At 35.3% G+C, this 15659-nt stretch overlaps 1 pseudogene; it reads left to right on the top strand.

The window, feature by feature from the left end:
* Nucleotides 1–4221: 4221 nt before the first annotated feature.
* Nucleotides 4222–14395, top strand: LOC149149718 (protein STRUBBELIG-RECEPTOR FAMILY 8-like; annotated as a pseudogene).
* Nucleotides 14396–15659: the final 1264 nt, after the last annotated feature.

Here is a 15659-nt window from a genome sequence, read left to right as displayed (position 1 = left end):
GATCATCACAGTCTTAAATATTTTTTGGATCAACGCCTATCCTCCCCACAACAAAATAAATGGCTCGCCAAAATGCTGGGATATGATTATGAGATCATTTACAAGAAAGGGAAAGACAATAATGTAGCAGATGCATTATCTTGCCAATTTGAGGAGGAAAGTACTTTGCTAGCAATTTCCCTCCCCATTCCAGAATGGATTGAAGAGGCTCGTAGGGAATGGTTTTCACACCCCAAGCTCTCCCAACTCATTTCTCAATTGCAGGTAGATCCAAATTCCACCAAGGGCTACTCGTGGCAGGATGATATTCTTCGCTACAAGGACAGAGTCGTAATATCACCAACATCCACCCTCAAAAGTCGCATTTTGGCAGAATTGCACTCATCTCCCATTGCAGGACATTCGGGCTTTCAAAAGACGTATGCTCGCACCAAAAGATCATTTTTTTGGACAGGCATGAAAAAGGACATCCTTACTTTCGTAGCAGAATGCGATGTCTGTCAACGCCACAAAGGGGAAACTGTCAACACACCAGGCACATTACAACCATTGCCCATTCCGGCATCAATTTGGACAGAGGTTTCTATGGATTTCATTACAGGTCTTCCAAAGTTAGGGAACAAATCAGTCATCATGGTGGTTGTGGACCGACTGTCGAAGTATGCTCATTTCTGCGCCCTACCACACCCGTTTACACCAACTTTCGTCGCTCAATCTTTCATGGATCAGATCTTCAAATTGCATGGCATGCCCACTTCTATTGTGTCCGACCGCGAACCGATCTTCACCAGTAATTTTTGGCAGGAACTCTTTAGGATACAAGGCACTCAGCTAAAACTCAGTACTTCCTATCATCCACAAACAGATGGTCAAACCGAAGCCGTTAACAAATGTCTAGAAACCTACCTTAGGTGTTTCACTTCAGAAAAGTAACACCTTTGGGTACAGTGGTTACCTCTAGCTGAATGGTGGTATAACACCAACTATCATGCCACCACCAAAATGACTCCCTATGAAGCAGTATATGGTCAACTCCCGCCTTCACGTACTTCGTATCTCAAGGGGTGCTCAAAAGTCCACGCAGTGGATCAACTCCTACAACACCGCGCAACCATGCTCGCCCATCTTCGAGAGAATCTTCATCAAGCTCAGAACCGCATGAAGCAACAGGTAGACCAGCATCGCTCAGAGTGCCAATTTCAAGAAGGGGATCAGGTCTTTTTACGGCTACAACCATATAAGCAAACATCACTAAAAGACAAGGGGTGTCAGAAACTATCTCCCAAATTCTACGGACCATATCAAGTACTTCAGCACATTAGAGAAGTGGCTTACAAGTTGGCCTTGCCACCTACTGCAAAAATCCATCCAGTTTTCCATGTCTCATGCCTCAAGAAAGTGATTGGGAACAATTGCAGAATTCAGACCAGTCTACCTGAATTAGACGAAGAAGGGTCCATCTGGCTTCAACCCGAACAGGTCCTAGACACACGAGACAAGCAACTGCGCGGCCGCATGATTAAGGAAGTCCTCGTCAAATGGAAAGACACCTCTCCGGAAGATGCAACTTGGGAACCAGCCACTATTCTTCAGTAGTTTCCGCAGCTTCATCTTTGAGGACAAGGCTAGTCTTAAGGGGGAGGGCATGTTAGGGTCCCACCCTAACCCCCTTATTTATGTAATGGGATCACGTCATAGTCAAGAGTCAATAAAGCCCATATTAATAATTGTAAGTGGTTAATCCGAAATTAATGACGGGACCATAGTTAGTTACAAATGGGTCGTAGTATTAGATAGATGGTATTAATAAAACCCACGGTATTGGTTCGTGGTATAGCATGTATGAGTCATATATAAAGGATAGAGACTCCCTGCGAGGAGCATTGTGTCTTATTTTGTAATCGAGCTCTACTCTATTGGAGGTTTCCCCCTCGAAGAGGCAAGTGAACATTACTCTCTGAATAATAAAATCATTGCTATTCTGTGTTCTGGGTATCTTTTCTTCGCATATTCTGTATTTGGGTATCATTTTGCAGGTTAAGAGCATAACACCATACAACTGCTATGCCATCTAAGGTACATGGAAACATTCTACATAAAGCATTTTCATAACGTCCCTCGAGTGTCTACAGATTTAGGTAGAATGTGCCTAGATGGTCTTCTGTCTTCACTGCTTTGTCAGGGCCATACTTCGTTAAAATCTTCTTTGCGTATCTTAGCATATTGTACAAGACACCTAGGAGTGCCAATGGGCCCTGTGTCATTCATTCCAGATTTTAATCAGCCATATTGTCCTCTTCTTCGTACTCCTCCTCTTCCTCTGAATCAGACAGTTCAACCTCCGAATTTGTTGGTTCATCTCCACCTCCGCCAAAACCTAAGCCAAAAAGTACGTTGTTAAATTCTTCTCCTTCCAAGAACACATGAGGTTCCTCTTCATTCTCGACAACTTCTGCCATCTCTTCAAGAGTCGTGAGGATTAATTCTTCAACAAATGAGACTACCCCTCCTGTGGGTGTATTCTTTTACTTCCTCTACGAAGAGGGAAGAATGTGTACTCTTGGAATCAGTCCAACGACTTTGGAAAATTGACGAGTGATGGGATGAACAATGCGAAGGTGATGATATGAAGTTTCTTGTTTGGGTCTGGGAGTTGAGGAGTATCCAAATTCATAGTTGCGCATGGGAGAGAGGCAGTTTATCTTACCGCCTTGACCAAATGATGGATACATGGGGTTGAGAGGAAATTCAACCATAAACTACTGGTGGACCTCCTTCTAGCACTAGAAATGTTGACGATGCTTGACCCGCCAACATTCATGGGATCTCCCTGGTACGACCTCAAACTGTTTGGTGTAGAAGTCCCATTTGGTACGATGGCCCGGTTTCCATTATCTTAGAAATTTTCCTTAGCTCTTGTTGTTCAACACATGAGAGTGTTATGCTTGTAACTTCAAGAAAGTGAGGTGAGTGTGCATGGTGTGTGATGTAACTCTATGTCTGGGTTCTCTTACTATCAAAAGGGGGAAGTGAAGTGAGCCTCTTGATGAGAGGGAATAGTCCCAACCCAGGAATAAACACATGTGAACAACAACAAGGGTTTTTTCAGCACCCAGCGAAACAGTCCACAATGGATGTGATAGTCGTGAAAACCAAAGTTTAAGGGAAAACACGTACACCGTCCAACAGAGTAGTCCACATGGGCGTGACAGTCGTTAAAACCAAGAAAACACAAAGATGGTTTGTCTAATGTTTGGCGGAGTAGTCCACACAGACGAGACAATAATGACAAACAATAAAGAAAATCTTCAACAATGTAATAACTAAAATAATCGAAGTAGTTCAACTATCTTAGTACACGTTAAGAAAACATGCATTACACACATTTAAAGAATAGTATTACAAATGGATAGCAAACATGCGCGGAAATGTGCTCGCTTGAGACAGGCTTCTGAATTAAGCAAAAGTTCCAAGACACATATGTACACCATACATCACTAGTCCCAGTAGTGGGACATTGGAGCCACTCCTCGCTCCTCAAAGAACAGAATTCAGACTCTTAAGGCTATGTGGGAGGAGCCAAGGTGAAAAATCCTTTGTTCATACAATGAGGGCGTATATATTGCCAAGGGGAGATAACTAACTCTTGTGACTCTTCGACTTCCTATGACTTTTTGACGTACATGACTCTTTAACTTCATATGTGCGTCTCTTGGAATTTCGCATTACATTACATTTGATTACAACAAGTATGGCCCATAGTAGTGATGTGGTCAAGACAACTCATGACACAACCCGACATGACACTATTGACATGTACTAGCTGACTGTGGTGTCTGTGTCGAGATGCTATGCTGTTGGGTGATGGTATGCTCTCTTTGTAACTTGTCTTCACCTCCGCATGGACAATTGTGCGGGGTCTTCTATGGTGTTGGTATTTTCTTGATGGTGCATGTGTATGTGTCCCTTTCGCTTGCAGCTTGATGTGCTTCGTGCATTTGTTCAACTGTGAGCAAGTCTTCTAGCATGCACTCCTTCTTCATCATGTTCGTCATCGTGCCATGTTTCATCAATGTACCTCTTCTTGCAATCACTCATGAATAGACAACATCAAATAGAAAAATATCCTAGTCTAACATGATGCATTGTTTTTCGTTTCAGTGCAGGTGATAGGGAGAGGGACAAGGTACTGAAACTCCGCAGAGCACAACTCAAGCCGAGATGCGAGGCTCCGGAGCACTGTCAGGAAAAACTGTGCAGATGTCACTGGGAGGAAGATTTGTGCAATCCAAGACAATAGTGACATCTAAATGGCAGGACCCAACTGACAGGAAAATTGCACCGTTTCCAGGAGGAGGACTAGGCAGGGTGTCGGGGAACTGTTGGGCAATTCTACACATTTTTCAAGGGGAAGACTATGCAGGTCATCAGGGGGTCCATCTAGAGGCCTACCAAGCTGTATTGGAAGGCATAAAAGAATGTTTTACAGTACCTTAGAGGCACTACCAAGTATGGATTACGGTACAGGAGGAAAAAGGGAGTGAAGCTTCAAGGCTTCACCGATACATATTAGGTAGGGATTCCATTAGAGAGGAAAAGTATTTCAGGTGTTACCTTAAGTGGTGGGTCTACAGCTGTTTCCTAGTACAACAAGAAGTAGAGGTTTGTGGCACTTAGCTTAATAGAGGTTGAATACATGGATGCAAGTCAAGCAACATGTGAGGCCATATAAATAAGGATAATGCTTGTGGCTATTTTCAGTCAAGAGATGGATCCGACAATGATATATTGTGATAATCAGAGTTGCATTAAGCTCTCAGAGAATTCGGTATTTCATGTCAGGTCCAAGCACATTGATATCGGATATCATCATTTGCGAGACAACGTACAGAGGATAATTATGTTTCTACAGTACATTCCAACTGAGGAGAAAGATATGACATCTTGAAAAAGGCATCATGAAGAGGTAAATTCAAATTCCACAAGTGGAGGATAGGGGTGGTGAAAAATCTGTTTTTACTAAGGGGGAGTGTTAGAAAATGTAGCAAGAAAGGCTCAATTTAACTTTAACCTTAGTCAAATTGAGTAAATCAAATTTATACTTCAACAAGACATCTTGGAGGAAGTTAACTAGTGTGACATGACTCTAATAAATCAATTAGCTTAGTAATTTCGAGTTAGGGGCTTGGAGTTCAGTCACGCATGTGTTGATTTCTAATTTTAGCAATCTAGTTCAGTTATTTTTAGTTGTATTCAGTTAACTCAACTCTAACTATTGATAGAGTCATTTGAAGGTCAGTTGTGCAGTGGGACAATAGTCTAACTTAGAGATATGCCAATTAACTAATCAATTAGCACAAACTAGCTCATACATGCATGGAATTTGATTTGCTCAGCTGAGGTGGAGTAGACAAGGCTAGTGTAACATGAGTTGTATACTAGTTGAGTGTACGATAGTTGCATGTAGTCAGGAGATCAATTCCTTGGGAATTTCACTAGGAAATAGGGTCTTCCTTATTGTTTAGCAGCTCGAATTTGCTCATTTTTGTGCAAGGAAATAAGAGGCCGGTGGAGCAGAAAATTGGCTAAGTGTCAGCTAGAGGCTCTCATTCTGTAGAGAGAACAATTATTCTTTTGTAGGTTGTGCTCAGAGATAGAGCAAATAATTGTAATAGTTTCTCTATTCAACTGATTAATGCAAAGAGGCTTGAGGGGTTTTTCCCATTTGTGTTCCCCTAGAAATCACTATGTACTTGTGGTTTTTATTTTTTCATGTCTATGCATGTTTTTCTGAATTGTGATTTCTATTCTACAGATTAGTAGAGTAGAATTGTGTCTTTTTTTTTTAAGTTCAAAATATTGAGCATTTACAATTTCTACAGATTCAACCAACCAAGTAATTGGATGTTCTAGTATACCTTGAAAAGGCTGGATGTTTTAGTATGCCTTGAAAAGGCTAAAAAATTATTCATTTGTCGTGTCACAATATTTAACATTATTTATATTTTATTTCCTTTTTTATACTTATAAATTACTCATCCGCATTATTGGATATTTTTTGTTATAGGTTCTCGACTGTTTCATAAAATTTTGGTTAATAACTCTTTCATTTCATATTTTTTTTAATATACTTTGGTTTGAGAAAGTTAGTTTGAAGAGGCATAAGGTTAAACATTTTCACAGTATGTTGGGAACCTATAATGGCATGTACAAATATCTTATTGTTAATGTCACAAAAATCATATCTCTAAATAAATTTGGAAATTTTTATTATACCAATATATATATATTTATAAATACTTATTATAGTATTAATAATATTAATTTTAAAAAGTTTTACAATATTGGTTTCTTTTAACAATTAAGTTATCCTTTCAAGTGAAATACACAACTAAAGTAACCGTTTTTTTTAATTGAAGCATTTATATTACTAAGAAAACATGTTTACATAGATATTCCAAAAGGCGCCCTCATGGGTTTGATTTTTCTTCTCCAACTTTTACAAACGAGGGACAAGATTCTAAGACGAAAATGAAAAAAGCAGAAGATAAAAAATGAACTAAAGTATGTGCCCAAGCCAACACCAATATGTTCACCCAATTCCATCATGTTCTTAGCCTAACCAGACATGAAAATATCTTATATGACATCAAAGTCAATACATTATAAAAACACAAGATACAAACACCATGATGCCACTATTAATACATCAGATACAAATGCCACAATGAAAAAAGGGCCCTTGGCTTTCTATCCAAACGATGCCTTATGGGTTACCAAAAATATGCGAAGGAAGGCCTATGATAAACCACAAATTAAATATCATTTTAAAAAAAATACTACCCAAAGTAAATAGACATTAGAATTCTACCAAAACTAGTCAAGGAAAAGGCCACAATATTCATAGTCACATGCCATGAACAAACATCGACAAGCCAAAGGTAAAACACCGTAGTTCTTACTGCCGTGCCTAAAGACATTGGCCAAAAACATAGCCATTGAAACCATCCTACATTCTCACTGGTTATTTTCAAAGGAGAAATTTGGAGGGACCCTTGCACTAGAACCAGGGGGATCCATCAATAATCCATTGTTCAAGTTGCAAATGATATGATTTTTTTATGTGTGTTAGTTGAGAATCAAACTTATCTAGACAAAACCTTCGATTATTGATCATCCTTTTGATGTCTTCCAGGGAGGAGAAGACATGATATCTTTCTACTTGCTTAACTTTCAAAACGAGGCCCAAGAGGGTCTTCATCATAAAGTATAGATCCACCAAATTAACTATTGCTTCTTCCTACCCCTAGTATGACCAAGGATAGGAACCCATGTCGACATATCTTCCATAATCTCTAAATCTGAATGAGATTGATGTTCAATCCCTTTCTGAGTCTCCAACTTGCATATTTCTTTATTGGTCTCTAGAAGAACTGCATTGAAACCGGTGGAAAACAAGTGATGGGAAAAGAGTCTAGATCCTTGCTAACCGTGAGTCATATTGCCACCTCTGCCCCTCTTGCATCTCATCCTCTGGCTCAAGGACATGGCTTCTACCATTGCAACACACCTTGAGTAACTACTATAAACTCTGTTTTCTACAAAGAAACAAGAGAAGGAATTAGACTCTCCAAGTTATAAATTGAACATGGATAAAATTAGTGTTTCATTTATTATTGTATTCAAACCTTTAAAATACCTTTGCTATTATCTCTTGCGCTCCCCCTTACCCCTCCCACAATTGTGATATGAAGTGGTGTATATATTATTAAAATTAAGACAAGAAACCCTTTGAAATATTTGGTTACTTCCATGTTTCTTGCCTATTTTTGCTAGCAAGAGTCAACCACATATGCATGGATTCAATATTCACTCACTCTATCTTTAATTGTCCTCCATTGATGATATGTTTGAGTTAAACCAAGGACTACTTATAAAACCCGCACCTCTTAATATTATCCAATTGTATTCATTTTGAGTGTTCGTAGAATCTATCATAGATGTGAGATAGAATATTCCTAAGTAGACTTGAATATCAATATGTCTTCCACATAGAATTCCAACAGTTTAAAAATGAATACAACACAAAATTTATCAAAGATATAAAATTTCAAGTGCATTACATAATCCCAAAGGGTAAATTGTGTGTTCATACGAAACCTATCATGTTTTCAATGTTCTCTTCCATGGTTTCCCTTTTTATTTCACATTTGGTCATAACTAGATTGGTGGTCCAACTTTGTGAAGTATCTTGTCTGCTCAAATTGGTTCAATAAGTAATTAGTGTTTTCTAAGGGATTAATTTCTTGATGGTTGTATTTTTGAAATGTTGGTGGAGTATAACATTATTACACTATAGTGTTTTTACATCAAAACTTTGGGTTATAAATGTATTATAAATATCAACTTACAATATAGTGTTTTTACATCATAACTTTGTGTTATAAATGCATTATAAATCTCAACTTATGCATTTTTCTTAGCATTTGATAAATAGTTGTTTCTTTTGTCTCATTTTTTCCACTTTGTGTTATAAATTTGTTGCAAAACTCAATTTTTGTAATGTTTTTTTAGCATTTGAAAAATATCTTTGGCGTTTGTTTCATTTTTGCAAAATTGGAGAACGCAAAACAATTGAACAATGCAAAACACAAAAATAGGTGCAAATGTAATTTCCATTTTTCCACTTATGTCAACTTTGCATTTTAGCTACATCACTTGCATCTTATTACACCACATATATATATATATATATATATATATATATATACACACACACACACACACACACATACACACACAAAATATTATAAAACATGAGATGCACAAATATATGTTCCAATATCATATTGTGTTTCTATTTTTCTTACGTCTTTTTGGCATTATAATAATAATAATATGTATATATTTTTTAACATTACTACCAGCTCCAACTGTGTAAGAGACTTTTTTTCATATATGTTTTAGTAATAATAATTGAGTCTAAAGGTGTATTCTACAATCCAGCATAGGGGTGATGCGTGATTCCATATGTGTTCAATGTGGAGTTGACACATGTTCCTCTTAAAATAAAAATAAAATATTTTCTAAATAAAATGTAATATTGGCTATAGTCAAAAATAAAAATGAATATGGAATTAAAAGTATTATAAAACATCAATAATCTCACTATGGTCACCCGATTTGTTCTTGATATTACAATCCAATGCGGTAAAAACATTTCACTCGCGGACTCTTAGTAATAAATAAAATATTTTGATGTTGACAAGATGTGGTATGATTTCATAACAAATTTAAAAAGAGATAAATTAATTACAGTTAAAAATAGTGTGAGTAAGATGTTTAAACCTTATACTTTAAAAAAAAATTCAACGCAAGATTTAAATAAACTATTTGAAGATCTATGTTTAACTAATTTATGTCAATATCAACTTGGTCTAGCTGACCTAGAAAGCCCAAAAATGTGTAAATTACAGAGAAAATAATATTGCTCCTACTACTGCTAGAGAATAAATTGAAATTCTGCCCCCAATAATGCTTGGATAGACCTGAGATAGACCTGAGATTGTAGCCATAGACTCCTCTCTTATAAACAAGTAAAAACCAAAAAAGGTCTGGCTTAACTCCAAGACAAAGTCAAACCCACAATAAACTGGACACTACCCACTAACTAGCAAAACCCCTACTATAAGAGTGTACGATTTTGGCCCGAATACTACCTGGAAAATTCTATAAAATTAGATATATGCTCCTGACACTAGAACCAACAAAATCCATAAATCGTTTGGGCTATTTCCAAGTGGCCCATAATGCCCAAAATAGAGCAATTCTCCTACCTACATAATTTTACACCCAATCAAATAGAAATTGCTGAAAAATGATAAAAAAAACTATGTTATCGAGCCCTTGCACATGCTCTATAAGAGAAAATTCGGCCCAACTAAAAGGTACATGAACATTTATGAAAAATGGTGTCAAACTCCTCTAACCAATTGAAAATCCCCAACAAATATAAGAAACCTGCAATAGAACGATGATGCTCCAAATAACCTCTAAAGTTTGTCTTCTACACCCATAAATAATGAATTTCTAAGTGAATATTATGCAATAAACTCTCAAATTCTCTCCTAGGGTGAGACTCAACTCATCGAAGGTAGAGGTGGACAAAATTTTCACTTGGAAATTCCTTGTGTTAAACAACGCTCGTTGACTTGGTTAAGCAGCTCAAGCAAACTCTTCAAATTAGAAATGAAATGCCAAAATTAGAATGATCAAAATGAGGCTCTAGCCTTCCTTTTATTGTTGTTTTCCCTTCCTTATATCATAGTTTGATTTCTCTCACACTATATTTTGATACCATGGTTTGATTCTTCTCGTGATTCAATTTTTTTTTCAGTAACCTCCATAACAATTTATGTTCACTTTAAATTTTTTTCTTTTTTTCTAGTTCTCAACGATTGTCTTTTCTCCAAAATTTATTTAGTACATGCACAACTTACTTTTCATAATTTTATTTATCTAAAAATATTTATTATTTGCCAAAATTGTAAAATTGAAATTTTTCCTAACAAAATTATTAATTAAGAAAATTACAAATTGAGATGAATCTAAACTAATTTATTAAAAACACAAAATTAAACACACTGATACTTCATAATTTTTTTTTTTTTAAATTTTATGTTATAATTTTTTTTTTGTTTAGAGATTTAATTTATGTAACTTGGTGATTAAGATAGATTATAAGCAACATCTTGAAATAAAGACAGCAGCATGGGGATTTACAGTGTGCAACGTACTCGTGACACTTTCACAAATATAATAATATGCAATTAAGAAGCACCTGCGAAAAAGGGTAATACAGAGCTATGGCTAAAAACGGATGTAGCACCTATTGAGATATATGGCTCAAACTAAAACAACGGAAGAAGTCAAATCACGTGACTTAAGACAGAGTACGGGGGAATCCATGATTAATTAAAAAACGACAACGAGAGCCATGATCATCAGCGTCACCATTTGAAAGCAACGGCTTGCAGTTGTTGCGCTCGTAATTTCTTGATCCAACAAGGAGGCTGCATAGGAAGGGAATGATGCCCGTATACGCTTCCACTATTCCCACCACACTTATTTTAACTTCAACTGCCCAACTTAATCTATTCATATTCATCCCACTGATAGACTGGCCGGACGGAATAGTATTAGATCAAATCTTTGAAATATATATATATGAAAAACACAATGTTGTCACAATTAACAAAAAAAAAAAAAAAAAAGTAAGTGTTGAATATTATAAATAATCAAATTTGAGAATATTTTCTTAATTAAATTAAAAAACAATTATTATTCGAAAATCAATATCCTTATTGATATAAATATTTTAAAATGGAAAAAAATATTTAAGAGAAATGTTATGGGAGAAATATCATACATTGAACGGGGTAAAGGGTTTTTATATTGATAGGTATAAAAAACGGAACTCAAAGTTAATGAAAAAATATACAAGGTTATAAAAAATATTAATGAAAAGATAGATATTTACAATATCTAGTGAAAGTATAAGTTTTTTAAATAAGGAAGGTGTATAGGGTTAGTATTGGTAAGGGATTACATAAGAATTTTTTTGAGTTATTTTCTAATATGTAGTCAAATTAAGGGTATTTTTTAGTATTTTTTACTCAAAAATTCATTGAGTAAAACCCCATATATATATATATATATATATATATGAATGACAACATGAGGAATTGCATGTTTGAAGTATAAATTAGTAATTATAACACGGAAAAATATATTTCAAAACTAAAAGAAATGTTTAAGAGATATGTAATTATGTTAAATGTCCTCTCTATCCATTTTCCTTATTTATGGGATTTTTTTTTAAACAAATATGTAATAAGGGTTACATGGTAGCTAATACTTGCAACTTAGCTTAAATATAGCTTAATTAAACAAAAAAAACAAAAAAAACATAAAAATTTCATCACAAAAATAAAACAATTAATAAAATTTTGTATTGTTGAATGTCATCACAAAAAATTAAAATTAAGAAATTCAATTAACTAGTATTATTTATATTAACATACATACATTTTAATATATATTTGTGTGTTTTATATATAATTAAATTTATTAAAATATGTTTTTAATATAATAATAAATAGTCTTAAATTTAAAATATGAACAAAAAAAACCTATAATTCATGAAAATGAAAATAATAAAAAAATTAAATGAAAAGGAAATAAAACGAAAAACAAAAAATTAGAAATAAAATGAAAATTACTAAATAATTTATAATAAGATCTCAACCAACCAATTAATTATTATTATTATTATTATTATTATTATTATTTTTTATTTTTTTCGAGAAAAGCTCTAATTTTCTATTGCAAAACAAAAAGTTACATCGTATATATATACTGTGAGCATTCAAGTCACTGTATCATTTGCCATAGAAAGATCTCCTGCAGCCATTTCAAGTTCGATGAGTTGTGTGATCGAACTTTCCATCACTTAAAGAGACCCCAACAGAACCGATCCAATCATAAGCATCGTGGCTATTTCCCATAGCCAAATCAACCAATTAATTAAAAAAAAATTAATAAAAATTAAATTTTTAATACTAAATTATAGATAAACAACATAATTTTTTATCAATACCAATTAATATATATATATATATATATAATCCCATATAATAATAAAGATCCATTTTTTTTTCTATTTAGCTCCTAGCCACTAACAAATCCGTTTTTCTCGTTTGGCGTAGAGGTCTCTTACTTCTTTGTAAAACCCTTTTATAATTAGAATTTATTTAATTATTGCGTCGGTTCCACGCTTACTCCATAAGTCGAGGATCCCGTTGATTTGTGCTTACCAAATGCGCACACCCGTTGTTTGGGCCCCGGTTGGCCGACGACTGCACATGCTCAAGTCCGACGTTGGATTTCAGATGTTATTCGGGTTCAGATCCTTGCCTGCCACTCAATTCTTTGCCCCGACTTGCAGATTCGCGAATATCTTTTCTTTTAGTTTAATCAATGTATTTCAGTGGCAAACGTTGCTCCGTTCCATGTTCAATTAAATTATATAAAATGTATAACAGCGATTGCTCACCAATCTAAGTGTTCTGGGGATTAACGCTTCATCGAATCAAACCTGTGCTTCAATCCAAATAAACAGAAGTCAACGCATTCAACAGGGCGAGTCCAGGGATTAGCTATTCAAGCAAAGTTATATAGAGACACCTCATTCAAAATCGAAATCAAAACAACACGCTACAGGAAGGAACATCGCAAGGAATATCAAAGGAGAAAAAAAAACTTCTATTCTCACACACCATTACTCTTCTCCTTCTCCCACACCATGAGGTGATCATAAATATATATAAATATTTTTCTTAAAAATTATGTAAAAAATATAAATATTATTTTTAAAAATTATATATATATATATATATAATAAAAAATCAATATAATTTATTGATATATTGCTCAACTCTCTCTTAAATTCCAACTCCCACTCCAATTCAAGTCCTCTAATATTTTGCTTAATGATGCTTTCAACCCTCGTCTATCCGACAGTGGAATTGCTAGCCTCAATCCAAATTTTGAGTATCAGGTGTGATTCATGATGGTATAAAATGAAAATTTCCCTCGTCAACCTTTTCATGAGGGTCAGCCTTACCGGAGAGGACACTGAAAGCTAGAGGACTAAAATTATAATGATGTTTTGTTTTCAGGCTCAGGTGCTGGGTTCATTTGGGTACGGTGCTCCTAAATATGTCATGCCATGAATCTATACAATGAATAGTGATGTGTATGGTTTTGGAGTGGTAATGCTCGAGCTTTTGAAGGGTCGGAATCCCTTGGATGGGTAACTCTCTTATTTTGAGAGAAACTTGTGGGTTGTACCAAAATAGATACCCTTCTAATTAAGTTTCTCCTTCTGCAGTTCAAGAGCAAGGTCAGAATAATCATTAGTAAGATGAGCCACCCCTTAGCTTCATGATATTGATGCATTGGAAAAGATGGTTGATCCAGCTTTGAAGGGAAGTTATCCTTCTAAATCTCTCTCGCGCTTTGCTGATATTATTGCCCTCTGCATTCAGGTATTGTCTAAAATATCTAAATTCAAGCATAAATTATAAACTACATCCAAAGGTCGGAGATACTAATTTGTATTTGTAAGTTACAAGAGAAAAGGAGAAAATGAACAGTATAGGCATAGCAAACATAAGTTCTGAAAATTCGTTGCTTGGCGTGGTAGCCTGAACCGGAATTTTGTCCTCCAATGGCTGAAGTGGTGCAAGCATTGGTTCGTATGATGCAACGGGCTAGCCTCAATAAGAGGATGACAGGAAATGAAATTGTAGACCGCGATCCTACAGATTATTAAATGAAGTGAGATTGCTTTGCTTGTACTCCAGAATAAAAGATTTAATTCTAAAAAGTTGGTACCGCCTTCTTTGACTTTCTGCAACAGTTGAAGAGTGGATAACTTCATTATTTAGCTCCTAAGGCCTTCCTTGGACTTCCACAATAGTTGAAAGAGTTGATAGAAACATCCTTCGTTGGACTTCCACAACAGTTGAAAGCATTGATAGCATCATTATTTTCATAAATTGAATTTGTTCAAGATTTTCTTAGTCCACGTTGTGGTGAAAACAATGTAATTGGAATATTAATAAAATATTAATAATGGATTGATCATTGTGTTTCTATCTTTATTTGCCAAATGTCTCGAGGCCTTGCGAGCGCGTAGAAGCAATAAGACTTAGGTTGCTCTCTTGTCATGATTAGAATAGGAATTCTCTTTATTTATAGAAAGAATAGAAATTTTAAAAGGCATTTAAATCAAGTAGTAGGGATTAGTAAGTCAAAGACTTTGAAATAGACTCTTATAAATAGTATTAGCTTTCTTGGTCCTAATTTCATGTCAATGGATTGGCTTCAACAAATTGTTACCTTGTCAAGGTCCCCGCACAGGGAAATCATCCAACTGGTGTAGAAAATGCATCGTCCAGTTAGGGATAGATGGCTTGATGAATACATGGATGAGAGCTCAAAGCTTTTGGATGTGTGTCATGTACTTAAATGCGAGATTACAGGCCTTGAGAAATACCAGAATGTTGTAGAGAACGTTTCCATGACATTGAATGCAAATAGTAGCCCAACAAGTCAATAGTGTAGGTAGGTGATAAGAAGCACATCAGAGTGATGGAGACCATATGGGGCGAGATGATGTGGATCTCTCTGGATGAAAATAGTAACATGTTCCCCTAAGAGCCATTCCTTTGTAAGTGGGTCATCTAAAACTCAATTTGGTCCAGACGGTCTAATAAACCAATAGTGAGACATCACGAAAAGAGACACAATCTACTTCTAGAACTGTTGCAAAACCAATGGATTAGTTTCTGATATAATTCTCATGGGGTCCTTCAATAATGAATGAAGTAAGAATTGAAAGGAATGGAAATTCTATGTAATTGATTCCTTTGGACTGTTAGGTGGTATCATTAATGGTTGGAAGACAAGTATGGTCCTAACTAATTCATTTCCTATGATTGTAGGGTTATGCACAGTTTTATTTAGCAAAAGCATGGGACAACCAGTTATTATGTTGAATGTGTATGGACCCTATGAGGATAAATAGATATTTT

Source organism: Pinus tabuliformis, chromosome 9 (genome assembly GCF_031772625.1).
Source record: "Pinus tabuliformis cultivar Carrire ecotype Pingquan chromosome 9, CPIR1, whole genome shotgun sequence".
In the NCBI taxonomy this organism is placed as follows: domain Eukaryota; kingdom Viridiplantae; phylum Streptophyta; class Pinopsida; order Pinales; family Pinaceae; genus Pinus; species Pinus tabuliformis.
The sequence above is the reverse complement of the archived record's forward strand: the minus strand, read 5'-3'. Positions and strand labels throughout refer to the sequence as shown.